The sequence below is a fragment of the Cydia pomonella genome, chromosome 7, assembly GCF_033807575.1.
Source record: "Cydia pomonella isolate Wapato2018A chromosome 7, ilCydPomo1, whole genome shotgun sequence".
Classification (NCBI taxonomy): domain Eukaryota; kingdom Metazoa; phylum Arthropoda; class Insecta; order Lepidoptera; family Tortricidae; genus Cydia; species Cydia pomonella.
In genome coordinates, this window is record NC_084709.1 from 9,154,437 (window position 1) to 9,171,743 (window position 17,307).

At 34.8% G+C, this 17,307-nt stretch overlaps 1 protein-coding gene and 1 long non-coding RNA gene across 2 annotated transcripts in view; one reads left to right on the forward strand and one right to left on the reverse strand.

Moving 5' to 3' along the window:
- LOC133519764 (uncharacterized) overlaps positions 1-17,307 on the reverse strand; it is a 133,254-nt gene that overhangs the window by 112,319 nt on the left and 3,628 nt on the right. The window lies entirely within an intron of this gene.
- Positions 1-17,307, forward strand: part of LOC133519765 (uncharacterized) — a 171,377-nt gene that overhangs the window by 95,104 nt on the left and 58,966 nt on the right. The window lies entirely within an intron of this gene.

The following is a 17,307-nucleotide window of genomic DNA, read 5'->3' on the forward strand; positions in this document are numbered from 1 at the left end:
ACGTAACTCGAGGAGCTATTTTCGAGCTATCTCCTCATGTTGAAGGAGAGAAAGAGTAATGTAAATCCATACTCTTTTACGAAAAAAATTATGCCTTTTTATCGTATGGTTGGTTTGTACAAAAACATATTTCCTTCCACATTCCATATTTGATTACAGAGTAGATATGTAAAGCGATTGATGCTATCTATAGCATAATATTATGATGGCACAATTTTAATCGGTCTTTCTAATTTGCATAGTACAGCAGGAGCATTCCATGGTTATGTAATCGACATTCGTACTATATTTTAAGACTTTACAGGTCTGTTACTCGATTCATTTGAGTTTTCGTCATTTGCTAATTATATAATAACAATACTATATGTGTACTTAAAAACATCCATTAACTACTTTTGTCATAATGTCCAAGTTCGTAAAGAAACTAGGTATCAGCCAAACGTTATGTAAGCGACAACAAATCAACCTAGTCTGAAACATAAGTGATATTTTCGAAAGTTTTAGCGAAATACGAGACAAAGAGGAATAAAGAAAAATTACACTCATAAATAATACAATAGTCGTTTATTTACAACAAATAAAAGTTTCGTTCTTCTAATAATTTTAAAGAAAATAAATAAAATGTGTAGCGTTATGTAAGCGACAGCAACGTTATGTAAGCGACACGTACGATTTTACACCAAGAATCTCGCATGCTTTGGTCTAAATATTTTTTCTTGCGTGTCCAATGCATGGACTTTACCTTTTAATATTTCACCATCACAGTACAAAATATGAAATTTTGATATTCCAGGAACTACATCCACCTTTTCCCATGGATTTTTTGCTGCCACTTTGGCGTCTATTTCTGTTTGAGATATATATATTACTTTCGTATTTGACACGAGACTTAACGCGAGGTATGCAAAATCTTCTGCTGATTGTACGGGTGTTACTTGGCCTTGCGACATCCTACACCATCTATTACTCCTTTACCATGCGATGTGGCCGAATACTTCCAAGAAAAGGTTTTCATATATTTTTTGGATAAATAAAATAACAAACGAACCATGAATTTGTTTTTGAACTCCGAGGATGGGCCATCACTCCAAATCACGTCGGTAAAGTTGTCTTCAGATATTATTAAGTCGTACAAATGATTTATAAAGACAAAAATGGTATCTTTGTTTTTGGGACAGTCAGAACAAATCACATAAGTCCGGCATACATTTTTGAAAAATTACATACATTTTTGTTTTTTTTTTTGTAGTCTGGATCTACTTTTTTTTCTCACGATACTTTTTCTGTCTCGCTTTGTTCGAGCTCTTCTTAGGCGGTGGATCCATTAAAATTTGTAGACGAATCAAGCTTAGAACACGCACTAAACGTTTGTTTAGTCTACGTATTCTAATAAACACGTTATGTAAGCGACCGTTATCTTTTAATAAAATCAGTACGAATAAACACGCAAATCACAACAAAATCCACTCGACAAATGCTATCCTGAACAAATTCTGTTTAGAAAATAAGTTTTGAGATACACTTCCCTCAAGTTTGGTTTATAATTTACAAATTATGTTTCTTTGTTAGGTAAACGACAGTTTTCGAGTGCGAGATCATTTTTTCAAATAGCAATTAGAAATCACGAAAATACTAATAAATTCATGTGCCAACGTCAAAAGTAGACATATAGATTTGATTTTATACCAGCCATGTTTAATTAAAATCCAAATAAAAGTTGTTATTAAACATAGAAATCGGGTTTGTTTCCTTACTTGACGCGATGTTTATTACAGTGTTCTCGAAATGTAGGTATTATTAAAAAAAATGTTAAATGAATTACAAGCTGTATATAAATTCTTAAAGATGATACTTTAAGCCGTAATTGAATAATGTGAAATTATATAAAATGTCAAGAAATTTTTGACGAGAAAGTTACCGATTTCCATGGAATGCTCCAGCAGAGACAGGTAAAAAACATAACTGATGCGAGATCATTGAACTCACGTGTTTGATTAGCGGAGTTGTTCTCAGAAGCTATTAATTAGAAGTTACAATTTAACAACACCGAACACGGGTTGGTTATGCTATTTTTATACTAACTACCCTAAGGGAACAAAGCGCACTCGCGCTTGACCGCTCGCCAGCCGTCGTCTATAGCTTAATTTCGATGTGATTAGCCAGGCCACTATCCACATAATACAAAACTAACGTCGGAGAAAAATAAATCAATTCATCTATTCAATTCACGATTACCTCTAATTCTAGTTTGCGTTGTCAGAATACGTTTGAAGTAAATGTCAAAAGTAGAGAATTCCTTAGAAAAAGATATCGATTTAAGACCATTTTAAAAAGGCATGTCGAGCCATGCTCAGTATAGGGTTCCGTTGCTGCCTTTCCGTTACAATAGGCTAAACGGGAGCTATAAGTATAGCAGATTGTTAACCAAGGGATGAAATGGCGCCTTTCATCCGAGTTAAACGCTACTTTTCATATCGAAAGGGAGGTAACCAAATAATGTCTTATTTGATTTCCTTGCAAAGGCAAATTTGCATAATCAGTAATTAAATTAATAAACGTATGGCGACGATTTTTTCTTTAGGGCTTACTTGCAATCGGAGACTGCATGTCTGCAGATAAATAACCCATAGCGATAAAATTTTAGATTGCAGTATTTATGAAAAACACTTTTTTTTTTCTTTTTTGTTTTTAAACTGACTATTGTCAACAGCATTACTAAAACAGCCAACAATATAATAAAACTGTTTTAGAGAATTTAAAGATTAAATAACAATTGAATGAGCATAATAAGCAATTTATAGGTAAGTATCTTATATTTTACTTTATTTACATGAATAACGTTTACTCGTAAGTGTGGCTGTATGTATTTTTCACCTCAGCTGCTCGAACAAGGGAAATTTGCTGCTGAAAAACAGTGAGCAAAATAGCATTTTGCTCACTGAGTGAGACAAAATCACATTTAAGTGACCTTTATATTCGAATGTCATTTCTACGTGCAAGGTCTAATACAAGTTCGAAATATTTAAATTCTATTCTCTCTGTCTCTTTCACGTCATTAGCAAAAAGAAAGAGACAAAAAAGGTTCAAATGTAATTCAACGGTATAATGACGGTTTATAATAGACCCCCGAAATAAGTCGGACCGCATTGATCTAACCCTACGAGTATCATTCGTAATAATTAATGAATGAAAAAAAGTTATAAATTTGATACCATATTTTAAGTGTTTTATTGTACAATCAAAACAATTAACTTCAAAAATACAAGGATTACTAAGCAAAATCAATAATTCTACTTTTAACGATCTCTGCTATAGTTGACAAATAGTAGTATCCGCAATTCGGACCATATATTACTCGTACAATGTATCTTAAAAAAAAATACAAAAAATAGTTGTCGATTGAACTGTCAATTGATGTTCGTTATTTCCGTATTATTTTATTGCAAATACTTTCGTTTTGTTTTGTTGCGGTAATTAAACTGAATTGTTGGAATTCCTTAAGAAATCATGTGAAATAATAATGAAGGACTTTTTTCCAGGTTGTATTTTTACCTTCCAAATATGTTCTCACTGCTTATGTGAAAAGTCTTGTGCACTACACGAGATCACAGTTATTTACATCTCGTGCGCTTTTGAGTCCTTTTCTACGCTCAAGTTTCTGAAGTTGTTTCTAAATAAGATTATAGAATCTTTCACTTGTACGGAGCTCAAAATAAGCACTCGAAGAAAACTTCGCTCACTTGTTGTACAAATAACTATTTACTATGAAGAGGAGACTGTTGCGATAACTCATAAACGGCTTAACTGATCAATTGATCAATTGATCATGTTGGCTATAGTTTTCATTGAATGGCTTCTTCTAGACTTATTTGAAAATGATTGTCGAAGACCCTTAATCGTTTTGAAACACCTAACTAAAGATAACCCACACTATAGAGTTGGAGCAAAAACAAATAGGAAATTTGCAACGAGTGACGATAAATTAATACACAACCGAAGGGAGTGTTTTCAATCGACACGAGTTGCGAATTACCTAGTCGCACATGTATCGTACAGTCAGCATCAAAAGTAGGATCAAACAAGGTTTCAAAAGTATCCACCATTCTGTAACAGCATAACAAAATGTGATGGTTTTATATGTAGAACAATTCAGAAGGTAAAAGATATACTTTTGAATGTAAATTTTAGAGATTTATTTATATTTGGAAAAGTTATCTGGAATATCAGATACTTTTGGCGCGTTGTTTCATCCGCTACTATTGATGCTGACTGTACAATGTTTATTAAAATTTTTGGCATACTCATACTCATTTATTTATAATATTCTTAAAATATTACATGTCATACATCAGAAAATAAATTATTATCGTCACAGCATTGAGAATAATAAAAAAAGTATGTCTATAATTAAAATTACAATAATCATTATGTTTTTAATGTCAAATTACAATTGAAATATTATGTCAAGATTATTAAAAATACCATGTCTGTACATAGTTATAGTATGGTATTAAAATTTAACATTATTGCATTTGTCAATGTCAAATAATTGCACTACAGTATAAAAACATAGTTACGTAATGTACTAATTATCGCACTAGTGCGGTAAAATAGCACTACATATACTGTAATATAGTGCATTTCGATGCTAGTGCGGAAAGTATGTAATTACTTCACGAGTACTGAGATACCACGAGCCCACGAGCCGTAGGCGAGTGGCAAGACTTGGGGCGAGTGAATAATGACATTTCCGCACGTGTATCGAACGACGATTTTTAATATAGTAGCGAAAAAATAAGAAAAACAACCAATATTTTTTTATGCCTGTTCTATAAGACAGAAACAATTTTAAATATAAAACATTGTACTATTATTACCTAAGTATCGTTATTTACGGTTATTTGTGTATCGTTTGTTTAAATTGTATAAAAACAATATCGAATGTTGCCTTTGGAAACTTAAAACATGCTTGCAGTAAGAAAAAACGCATCTTCTTTGACAGGCGTTTCTGCAGCTATTTTCAGCCGTTCCATTCAAACAACTTATTATGAACGGTTTTTTAATATACAATATTAAAAAATAATCAAGTTATAATGATGAAGAGGTTAGTAATAAAATATGAAATATGTATATTTTTATTATTCTTACATTAACAGTGGGTTTTTATGTTCATTACGACTTTTAAAGGAAAAAACAAACAAACAACACAAACAGATTTTTAAAGGGTCGGCAACGCGCATGTAACACCTCTGGAGTTGCAGGCATCCATAGGCTACGGTGACTGCTTACCATCAGGCGGGCCGTATGCTTGCTTGCCACCGTCGTGGTATAAAAAAAAACGAACATTGACACTCATCAATAAGTAGTAATGAATTGAAACAAGTATAAATTTAAAGAAAAATGAAAAGCACGTTCGCGAAAACCAACTTTCCGCACGCTAAACAGCTACGTAAAGTAGCACTTTTTGAGCAACTCTATAAAAAAATATGTTAAATTATTACGGTTTCTTTTTTGTAATTTTATACAAAAATTGCACATTTTTTGACGACCATCTGTCCTAGTGGCTAGCGTAGTGACCCTGCCTATGAAGCTGATGACCCTGGGTTCGAATCCCCGTAAGGGCGTTTATTGGTGTGATAAGCACAGATATTTGTTCCTGAGTCATGGATGTTTTCTATGTATTTAAGTATTTGTATATTATATACTCTATCGTTGTCTGAGTACCCACAACACAAGCCTTCTTGGCTTACCATGGGACTTAGTCAATTTGTGTAAGAATGTCCCTACAATATTTATTTATTTAAATTTACTTATTTACTTTCTGATGTTGAAAATGTGTACTGAACAAACCAAATATATTTAATACATGTAGCCCAATATACGATATTCATCTCCTATTGGGCCCTCCAAAATAACTCAAATGCCCGGTTGTACTATGGCAACTTGTAATAGTACATTACGATACAAGTGCGAAAAATAGGAAATTCGAAACGAGTGGCGATAAATTAAAACACCACCGACGGGAGTGTTTTAAATCGACACGAGTTGCGAATTACCTATTCGCACACGTATCGTACAACGTTTTACAGTACATATGGCCCTTTAAATGTTCGACACAATAACGTAATATGCTAATTTTCGCACTAGTGCTATAAAGTAGCACCATATGTACTGTAAATCATGTTATTGCACAAAATGTGTACCTACTATCTATTCTAAGGATAGACGTAGTTACTGTAAGTTGAAAGTTATGTAATGCGTAGATGGTCGTGCTTGCGATTAGCATACAAATTAGCGTTAATATTAGCACAGTTTAGAACTGAAACGCGATACGGGTTATTACGGACATGAGACGGATCATTATAAGAAACTACAATAACTTGTATTGTACAACATTTTTTACACTGTTATTTATTACATTTTGTAAAAATTGTAACTAGTAAGTGTATACCTATTAAATGAAAGGTTGGTATGAAGTATTTTTCAAGCTTCGGCAATTACAGTGATATTCCGTTGTGTCGTGAGTTTGCCTTACCCGGCTCTGGTCTTTCCCAGAGGAAAAATCACGGACAATAATGATACTAAATCAAATAAATCTAAAACCTTAAAAGGACTTCAAAACAGGTGCTAACTATCTATTTCCATCAGCTATTGAGGGCTTCTACAAAATATGAAATAAAATGTAGATAGGAACACTGGAAACACACTGCAGGTAAATTATTAGTCAAGCTTTTAGCACCTTATTCTAAGAGGGTCAGCCTTTAGAGCATGGGTCGTGCTAGTAATGGTTCTACAATGATTTACACGCAGCCCTGTCTAAGAGTATTAATCCCTAAATTGTCAATTTGCCATCACATAAGATTGGTACGGAATTTGCTAACTTAATTTGAATTTACGCTTCAAGGATAGAGTCTTTTGTTGGTTCGGTGATAACGACTTACCTACAACCTTTTTTTGAGATTAATAGTAGGTACGTACAAATACTAATTAAAGTTGATTATGGAGTAAAAACAAAGCTTGTTTCATTTATTTCCTACTTTACAAATCCATAATAATAACTTAGCAAATATTTTATAAAGGAAGGTAGTAACAGTAAACGAATTAACTACTTGAATATATACTAGAAGACAGCGAAAAACTTAGAGCAAGATTTCGGATGGGGCCATTTGATTTAAGACAAATAGCATTAAATTATAAATTGATATTGTCATATATTTAAGAAAAAATGACCTATCCCATCGGTGTCTAACCAACAAACCAAAAAAATAATTTAATAAAATTGGTTTGTTCCTATTCCTAGTTACAAATAACATTAAGTCATTTGACAATTCCCATACAATACAATAAAATAGTCAGATATTCTGTCTTTAATTTCGTGATAAAATCGTGTATATACTATACTAGCATTCGTTTTTACACGTGAAGCAATCTTTTCTTTATTCCATGGCGATGAATTTAAGAATTGTTGGTCCTAAAAACCGAAACCGGTTTTAACCGGTTTCGGTTTTTTTTTTGTAAAACCGAAGAAAAAACCGGTTTTGAAAAACCTCCGGTTTTTGCATTCCCTAGTAGCATATGACCGAACGCCACAAAACACCGCAGAAAGGCTAAAGCATCAGTTGAAAGGTGATATCTCCTCCAGCCAACAGAAAAACGAATCTCTCATTGAGAATTGATCACTAGACACATACATTGGTGTTTTATGTATAAAGGGTCTAGCCGCAATCCTATAGTGAAACTGCCCCTGGCTGAAATGTATACCTTTCTTAGAAGCGGTAATTGGTCTTATTATAAGATATCATTTTACAATATTTCAAGCCTGGAATCCCTTTGGTTTGGATTAAAAAAAAAATTAAAATCTTTTTTAATTTTTCTAAGCTAAACTAATGGTTAGATTTCTTTGAAATTCGGATTATACATGGCACTAATAGCAATACATTTTCAAAAAAAAACAAGGTTCTAACTTATTTACAAAGGCCTAAACAAATATTATTTTTTGTTTAATTTTTTTTTTATTATTTACAAGAGGGCGACAACATCAATTTTTAGGTATTTAATGCACAATACAATATTGTATGAAATATATTTTTTTCATAAACATCCATCTGTGGCAACAAGGTAAAAATGTCTTACTAATGCAGGCCATTCGACTTAAGGCGTCTGTAGGTTACACATTGGGCCAACGTACTTGGCTCATTGTGTACTTCCGCCTTTACAACCATTTAGTATGTATTAACGAGCAGCAGCTAGTCGAGCAGAAAAATTGTTTACACTAAGTATATATTTTTTAATGCAGTATTGCGTATTTCATAATAGGAATGTTTACGTAGTTGTTTACGTACAGCAATAGTAGATTACATACCGAGGCCAATAAAATAAGAAATGTCTCAGAACACATGTAATTATCGGCCGAAGCGAAGCTGAGGTCTATTATGACATACGCAATACTGCCTTAAAAAAATATTACGTATCAAAAGAAACTAAAAAAGTAAAGCACATTTTATTAAAATCCTACAATTTACACCTTAACATAACACATAATTACTCATCCTTGTCACTGTCTGTATTAATACTAACATTTATACCTTCGGTCTTGAACAGTGCACAGAGTTTATGGCTAGGCCGCGGAATTCTGGATAAAAATCTGCTATACGACAAGTAATATATAATTGCCGCTACATGTGAACAACAACCTACTGTTCTTAACCCATTCGCACATTCACAACAATATTGATCGATTGCTTCTACTCCCCTCTTTTCGCCATCATACTTTATGAAGCATCTACGAGTATATACCTTCTTAGACATATGCCGAGAATGTATTTTACGATTAATGGTCGTAAGACGAATGGCCTGCATTAGTAAGACATTTTTATCTTGTTGCCACAGATGGATTTTTATGAAAAAAATATATTTCATACAATATTGTATTGTGCATTAAATACCTAAAAATTGAGGTTGTCGCCCTCTTGTAAATAAAAAAAAAATTAAACAAAAAAAAATATTTTTTTAGGCCTTTGTAAATAAGTTAGAACCTTGATTTTTTATTAAAAAATGTATTGATATTAGTGCCATGTATAATCCGAATTTTAAAGAAATCTAACCATTAGTTTAGCTTATAAAAATTTAAAAATATTTTATATATTTTTTTTTTTATTCAAACCAAGGGGATTCCAGGCTTGAAATATTGTAAAATGATATCTTATAATAAGACCAATTAACGCTTCTAAGAAAGGTATACATTTCAGCCAGAGGCAGTTTCACTATAGGATTGCGGCTAGACCCTTTCCATAAGAAAAATAACACCCAGTCAGCTGAAAGAAACATTATTATTAGAATTTAGAAACATATGTGGCATCCTAACCTTTCAAGAGAGATTATGCATTCTGAGTTTCTTACTAGCTGGAAATTCCTAGAATGGACTCATTTCACAGCCCTGACAACCCCTCCCAACCACATTGTTCTACCAGCAGACTGGAAACAAAGCGAATGGTCAAATTATGCAAGAACAAGGATTCGACAAAAAAAGTTCAACCCTGAAGACATTAATATATTCTACTTACTGTTGGTGGCGAAATAACTACTGCATGAGTGTCTTAGCTCATGAGCGCAGCGGCTACAACATATTCTGGACTCAGATTTACGCTACCAGAGCACGATATATTTAACTTCACTTCTATATCCAAAAACTGACGATCCAGGGCAAAGACCGACCAGGAAAAGATCTCAAGTCTAACTGCCCCTGGGATGACACAACCGAAATATTATATTTAAGACATTTCTAAAAACGTTATACTGAAATTTCCATGCAAAACATGCAGTGTCACACCGTGCACATTGCTAACCCTTTATTTGAGTATGAGTTACGGGCACTCAAAGCAAGCGGTAGGACACTTAACATATAATTGCATAAATGACAAGCAGCGTGTGCACATTCACCTCTAAGTAAAGATCTGAAACTATGCTATAGGTATATAAATCTAGTGTGTATTGAACAGACGATTCATGAGACAGTACATCGGTGTGGTTCAAGGTTTGTGCGACTGATGTGTGTTACGGTCATTAAATTAAAATGAACTATTTCTTTTAAACTGAAATATATGTCATAAATACTAAAGAAAGTGACCAAGCCCTCCAGTCCACTGGCGGAGGCCGGATTTGAACCGGCGACAAATCAAATTATTTTATTTAACTATCGCAGAGGTAATGACGTTAACCGCGTAAGCAGAAGAAGTGGAGACGCCTGAAAAGCTAGAGGGCTTGGTAATTTTTTCCTTACTTTATGACATCTATTTCAGTCTATAATTTATATAAAGCAGTGTGATTAGGTACTTAAAACACAAATCAAAATGTGAAACCTGGGTAAGTAAGACAACAAGAGACGAGCAAATTTGTCTCACTTAAAGAGGAATTCCACTTACCCAAGGTTTCAGTTAGCCAGGTATAAATAAATTTCTGTCTCATTTACATCATTTACAAAGGGTTCCATTAACAGAAGTGAGAATAGAGGATATTTCAGTTATACAGGTGGTTAATGAGGTATTTTGTAAACATTATGTATGAGTTGTAAACTTCAAAAATGAATAAGGTAAAATAGTCCTTGAACTTAAATTTTTAAAAGTTTGTTTAAATTTTTACTTATTCGAATTTATATGGAATCATTATACAAAGGATAGATTTTGTTAAATTTGATACAGACTTCATGGCGTTTTAGAACTATAAAAAACAAAAATTATTTTTTCGTGTTACATAATACTTATCAATATTTTAGCTTTATTTTCGATACCTAAGGTCTGTTTTTTATTCCGTAGACTAAAATGACGTTTCATATGTAAGACATGACATTTGTTAGTACCACATGAAATGTCATTTTAGTCTACGGAATAAAAAAACAGAATATAGTTTTGATGACCGGTTTGGCCTAGTGGGTAATGACCACGCCTATGAAGCTGATGGTACTGGGTTCGAATCCGGGCAAGGGCATTTATTTGTGTGATGAACACAGATATTTGTTCCCGAGTCATGGATGTTTTCTACGTATTTAAGTATTTGTACATAATATATATAGTTGTCTAAGTACCCACAACACTAGCCTTTTTGCCTTACCGTGGGACTTAGTCAATTTGAGTAAGAATGTCCCTATAATATTTATTTAACTACTTAAACTAACTAAATAGAACTTGAAGTCGTTTAGACAATTAGACACTATTAATCAAATGCGGAATTTGTGGTGAGACTAAGGGTTAGTACAAATACGGAAATTGATCTTCAATAAAGACCAAGTTAGGATGTCATAGATGGACGTTATGTCAGACACAGAGGTAAAATTTCTATAAAATTCTAAAAAAACAGCTAAGCAAATGTAATCTTTCAAATATAGTCTCAGTAAAACCGATTCTCAATAATAAAGGTAAACAATAACTATAAAATCGAAAGAACGAATCCCAGTTAAAGGTTTGTTTTATCTCACTAACAGAGGTTTCAGAGCTAAAGTGTCGGGACCGCACCATGAGTCCCAGCTATAGAGGTTTTCCACTTATCCACATAACTTATTGTGTTTGATTTACATCCTTCCTATCGCCATCCCTACATTCCCCTTAACCAAGTTTCACTGATTTAATAAAATAATGTTTTGTTCATTAGTTGTAACTATTTTCTAGATAAAAACCCACCGAGCAAATACCTCAAAGACCGTCTCAGTTAAGCCGTAGTTTGAGTACTCATAGGTACTTACCTACCTATGAGTAGCACCTACCTTGGGGTAGTGATATTATTATGCTGTGACCTACTGTAAGGTGGAGATAGATGGTTTCCCAAGCAGGTTGCTCCAAATATTAGCGAGATAACATTCCAATGTGCCCTAAAGCTACACCTAACTTTATGATTATTAGCTTTACATATATAATTACAAACATAATGATATGATAAATCCAAGCGGAATTTCTAGCATTCGGCAACAGAATAGCGAAGTTACGCAGGTAGATCAATATTATCTCCTTAGATTTCACGGGCCTATAAATCCCGGTCTTTTGATAGGCTTGCGTGGGTATATAGATCCAACACGTAGAGGCCCCTTGGAGAGCTTTAATGTCATGTAGAACGCCTGCTGGAACCCGTTCACAGGCCCAACAATAAAACTGAACAGTATATATAACGGTCTATGGATTGAAGTTTGGGAGGACAATGAGACTGGGTTATTGCTAAGACGTCCGGACACCTGCCATAACAATGTTTTCACTAGTTATCGAGGCAGGCGGTGACTCGTCGCCCACTAGATGGGCCCCTGAAAATGCCGTCGTGATGACGACCAGGATCAACACCGGTGTGAGCGGCTCAGGGGTGTCGAGAGGTGTACGCCGCTTTCTACCCAGTGGCTGATAACAGCCACTGTGCCAACTCACGTCTTATGCAAATTTTCACTTCCACCCCTGGAGCATTTAGCTCTAACGACTCCTCTCTGGACGGCCAATGAAGGCAAGCCAGAGCTGAGAGTCCTGCGGGTCCCCTTGGGGTCCACTCCGACCGACGAAGACACGCCGGAGACGGAGACTCTGACCGACTCTCGGGAGTACTCGGGTCCGTGGGGTCGTTACTCCCCAACAGCTCGCCACAAGCTGCCCTGCGGGCATATTATCTCTATTATTATTATTATCGTATGGCTGTATTGGAAAAATAAAATACAAATCAAGTTTACAAAAGTAACATTATAGTCATAGTTTAAGGTCTAAGTTTGATAGCCATTCCCTGGCATTCGCAGTTATCGCGAGCAGTTCTTTCATGCCTTCAGAAAAACATCTCATGAGGCATTCCTCCACGATGTGCGTGGTTGTCTGGTCTGGCGCGCCTCAGTCGATCATTTATGGAGATTATGCTGCTGACAGCTGACATCTGTCCTTATTCCCATATTTTTCCAGTGTAACCCATATTTTTCGTGTCTCATCACTTGTCTTAGTTATTTACATTATCTCTATTGTGATATATTATAGTTCAATCCTTACGTAACCATTTCCTCAATAGCCTCAAATATAACATACATACATATTCGTAGCTACGACAGCTATTCCTAAATTTTCAATCATAAAGCCAATTCATTAGTAAATGGATAGACAATACTCGCAATTCCGAATATTTTATTGTATTTGCCGCATAGCTAGATGAAGATGTACATCTTGATTTAGAATAGCTACAAGAATTTCTTACGAATGGGATCGATTGGCATGAAAAAAGTTTGTCAAAAGTGACCTTTTTCACGCACCCTGCATATTTTTCCAAACCTATAAACGCCAATCTTCATCAATTTAAAATCGAGGGAAGGTCTTCTAAGACCGTTTTCGCACGGGATCTGATAGCTGCCCTCACTGGCCCAAAAAGAAAATCCATCCTGTATTGTAAATAGATTAATTATTAGCATCTATATGCATATACAATTCGCTAGGCTAAGCTATCTTTATCCCAATCGAGCCTTTTTTGTGAGCAAACCTCATTAAAGCAATAAAAAGTTCAGAAATAAAAGTTAAGTAATAAGTTTACAGTCAAGTCGGAGCTTCCCCGAAGGCGCTCAAAACGCTTTATGATAAAATATGGTGAAGCCACGTCGTGACGAGCCGTAGGTACTGAATATATATAAAATCCAGTAAATTACTATTTTAGTCGTGAAATATTGCGTTGAAGTATAGAATATATCGTTATTCTATAATTTAATATATATCTATGTTATGATAATTACGAGGAAATATGATTCCACCAACAACATTTTCATGTAAAATGTTGCCAAGATGAAACCATAAGCACAGAATAAGTAATAGTATCAGTTATCATACAGAATATCCACGCATCGCCCTCCCCGACTCGAATTACCTCGCTCCGTGACTGCAAGCTGGTGGACTTCTGGCGTCTTCTCAGTTCGGTTGGCAACGCGATGACGGATCGTTCAAAATGGCAGGGTATTTGGCTATGTACGGGTACTTATACATTTTTAGAAATTAATAATCAAGTTTTCCAATATCCAAAACACGAAATATACAAGTAAGTAAATAAGGCTAGTTTGCATATAAATAGTAATATCATAACAAGCAGAAAATTATAACTATTCCGTAATAAATATTATACATTATATTACATATACTAGATCATACGTCATATACTTACACGCCTACTGATTTTTCTGTTCCTGAATTAAAACGTGTTCGTTGAATTTGTGAATGTTAGCCAACATTTAATGTAAGGACACATTCTACACAGATATTCCTCTTATATGTTTTAACAAAAAAGGACTTGTTGTTCGGGACATTCGCGTTTTTTTTTTCTTCAATAATTAACTATGTATGTTATAAAATCCGGAGCTTATGGCGGGCACGTAGTCCGGATGGGTGAGGATCGTGCTGTCTGGAGGGCGTACTCTGGAGTTCCAAATGGCCGAAGACCGTCTGGATGCCCTAGGTACGGCTGAAGAGACGAAGTGCAAAAAGACCTTAGCGAAGTTGGCGCCGTCGACTGGACAGAAACGGTTTTGGACACAGAAGCATGGCGGTCCGAGGCCAAGATCCACTTCGGGTCGCTGCGCCACAGTAGTAAGTATGTTATAAAATAAATAACAACAAGAACGTAAATTTAATATTGGCGTTTGAAAATTCAAGTACGTGCGGGACTAAAAATTGACAAAGCCAATGAAAAACTTGGAGCGAAAGAATACATACATTTTGCGACCGGCGGTTCCCCGTGTCACTTCATCCGACCTCGGCAAGCTTCGGCTTCGCCTTCCCCGCGTGCCGCACGATACTCAGCCCTAAGCAACTTACCCACACAATGACGCGTGTACAAAAAACGTGCCGTACACACAAATGATTTTGATGTATGGCGTGTCCGCCGTGTGACATAAGTCTCCAACTGTCAAAAAGTTATCAGATCTCTTGTAGAGCCAAGCTTCTATCTCTACAAGCCCTAACTTCACAATCTCTACATATTACACCTTAGTCAAAATATGTATGTGACTTGGCCGTTTCGTTACTACAATAACTATTGTATCATAACATATTTTTGTACAAACTGCAACACGTCGCAAAGGCCCTTTTATACCGGTTCATTTCATAATATTGTGTAAGCGATACCAATAACGAGAGCGATACGAGAGAGACTGGTTGAGATAATAGATATTATTGCATCAGTTATCTAAATAGGAAAGTATTATGATGATAATTGTTATGTAAATACATTCAACGCGACTGGTTTTAACCAGACGAAGGAACTCTGTCAGCATTGTTATAATTACGCACAGGCACACTGTGGCTTTTAAGACGTAGATATATGTGATTCTGGATCAGATCACGTACAATACGACTTTGTTATTATTTATAAAAGAATATTTTAGTGTCCCACTCACTTCTGGACTACACCTAACGTGGTTCTGGGTTGGACATATCTGCCGCAGACTCCCTCAAAGGTGACCTAAGAAAACAGAGGTCAAACATAGGAACTTTGCTAACCAGATTCGGATCAATTAGGTGATAGCGAAAATTTTTGGACAAGAGCGGTCGGAGAATTTTACAGGGCCGTGTAAAGAAAAAGAGCGAGCCCTTTGACCATTAGAATAAATTAACAGTTAATCACTAAACTGAATACCAAAATAGAAAAAAAAATATTGGAATTAATACCTATATAAGGGAAATCTGAAACTAGAAAAGATACAGAGCAAACTGTCTAATCCTCTATCTCTTTTTTCCCCGTCTATTTATAACTGTGCACAATAAAGAATATTTACTTACTTACAATATTCTTTGCTCTTTATACTCAGTTCTCTACGATCCACATTCTCCAGTATATCTAGAGTCGCTCTTTCAGTTTTACGGCGTGTCTCGCGACCGTCAGCTCCGTTCTTCTGGCAATATGTCTTTATCCATACCCTCTCATCGAACTGGCTTCATGTCTAATTCGTTCTGCGTGCAGGTGGCGCGCTTTTGGAACGCACTTCCCCTTAAATAAATTTGCGTTTAAGAAATCTGTACGGTTTTTCTTTGCTAGTAGTATGAAGGATTCCTAGTTTCAATTATTTAGTTTTTATAATTTATATTATATATATATATATATATATATATATATATATATAATAGTTAGCGTATAATGGAGAGACAATCAGCAGTAGGTACTTACAAAAATCGTAAAGGGCAACCCAATATAAATCATGATCAGGCATAGAAGTTTTGCTGGCAAAAACGAGTGCTTGAGAAAATGAAACATCAACAAATAGTAACATCGATAAGTCAGTCATGATAAATGATTAAAAGATGTAAATTGTACTTGCTGTAATTTACCGGGAAATTTCAAGAAGGCAAATCAATTAAAATTCCGGCCATAATTTCTTTATTAAATATTTAAAGTATTTAAAAATAAAAACGTAAACTGTAGAATAGTGTCAAAAAATAAGAAAACTACCTATGGGTGTATCAAAGAAGATATTGAACGTGTTGTGTATTTAGCGGTAGCTACCTTTTTATACAATGTTGAAAATATCTATAACGCTAAGGTAACATGTCGATATACGATTTTGTCAATCACTTTATTTTGCCACAAAAACTTCTGTGTGATCATGATTTATATTATTCCTTATGTGCCCTTATTACTCCGGCTTTTTAGCTCCAAATGCAGACCTAACCGGAAGAAAGCGTGAAACTTGGCATGCGTGTAACTTATGTAGGTACGAATAATAATAGACTAGACTAGTTTCCAACAACATGTATAGTGGATACCATGCCATGGCTGCCATGGATGTATCAATAATCAATAGATACAAAGTACATACTTGAAAATAAAGATTAATTAAAATCCTGTGCAGAGAAATCTGGACAAACTGAGCATAATTTACGCAAATCTGTGCCGGTAATGTGTTTTTATAGGTATTTTGTGGCACCTAAGGTTCGGCCTCATGGCGCGTCGTAATTTAAACGATAATGTAGTTTGTTTTGTGTGGTTTGTCTATAATTTTTCATGCAGCGTTTTACAGTCCCCATGCTAAGCTTAAGTAGGGCAGTGCTAAACTGTTTCTAATAAATGTGATAAAATGTAGCAAGGTAAGTTTTTTTACAATGAGTACCTATTTATCAGCGTAATTACTCGTTTTTGTAGACGAACTTTTTACAAAAACAACACGTTACCTTATGCGGATTCTGCATTAAGTGTAATATTTTTGCATAAATATTGTTATGCAAATTTGCTTTTATCGATTGTAGCCCCGGTAATGTAGTCCTATGTTGGTTTTTTAAGGTTTTTGCCACCGAATAAAATATTTATCTGTGCTGTAAACCAATGCTCAAT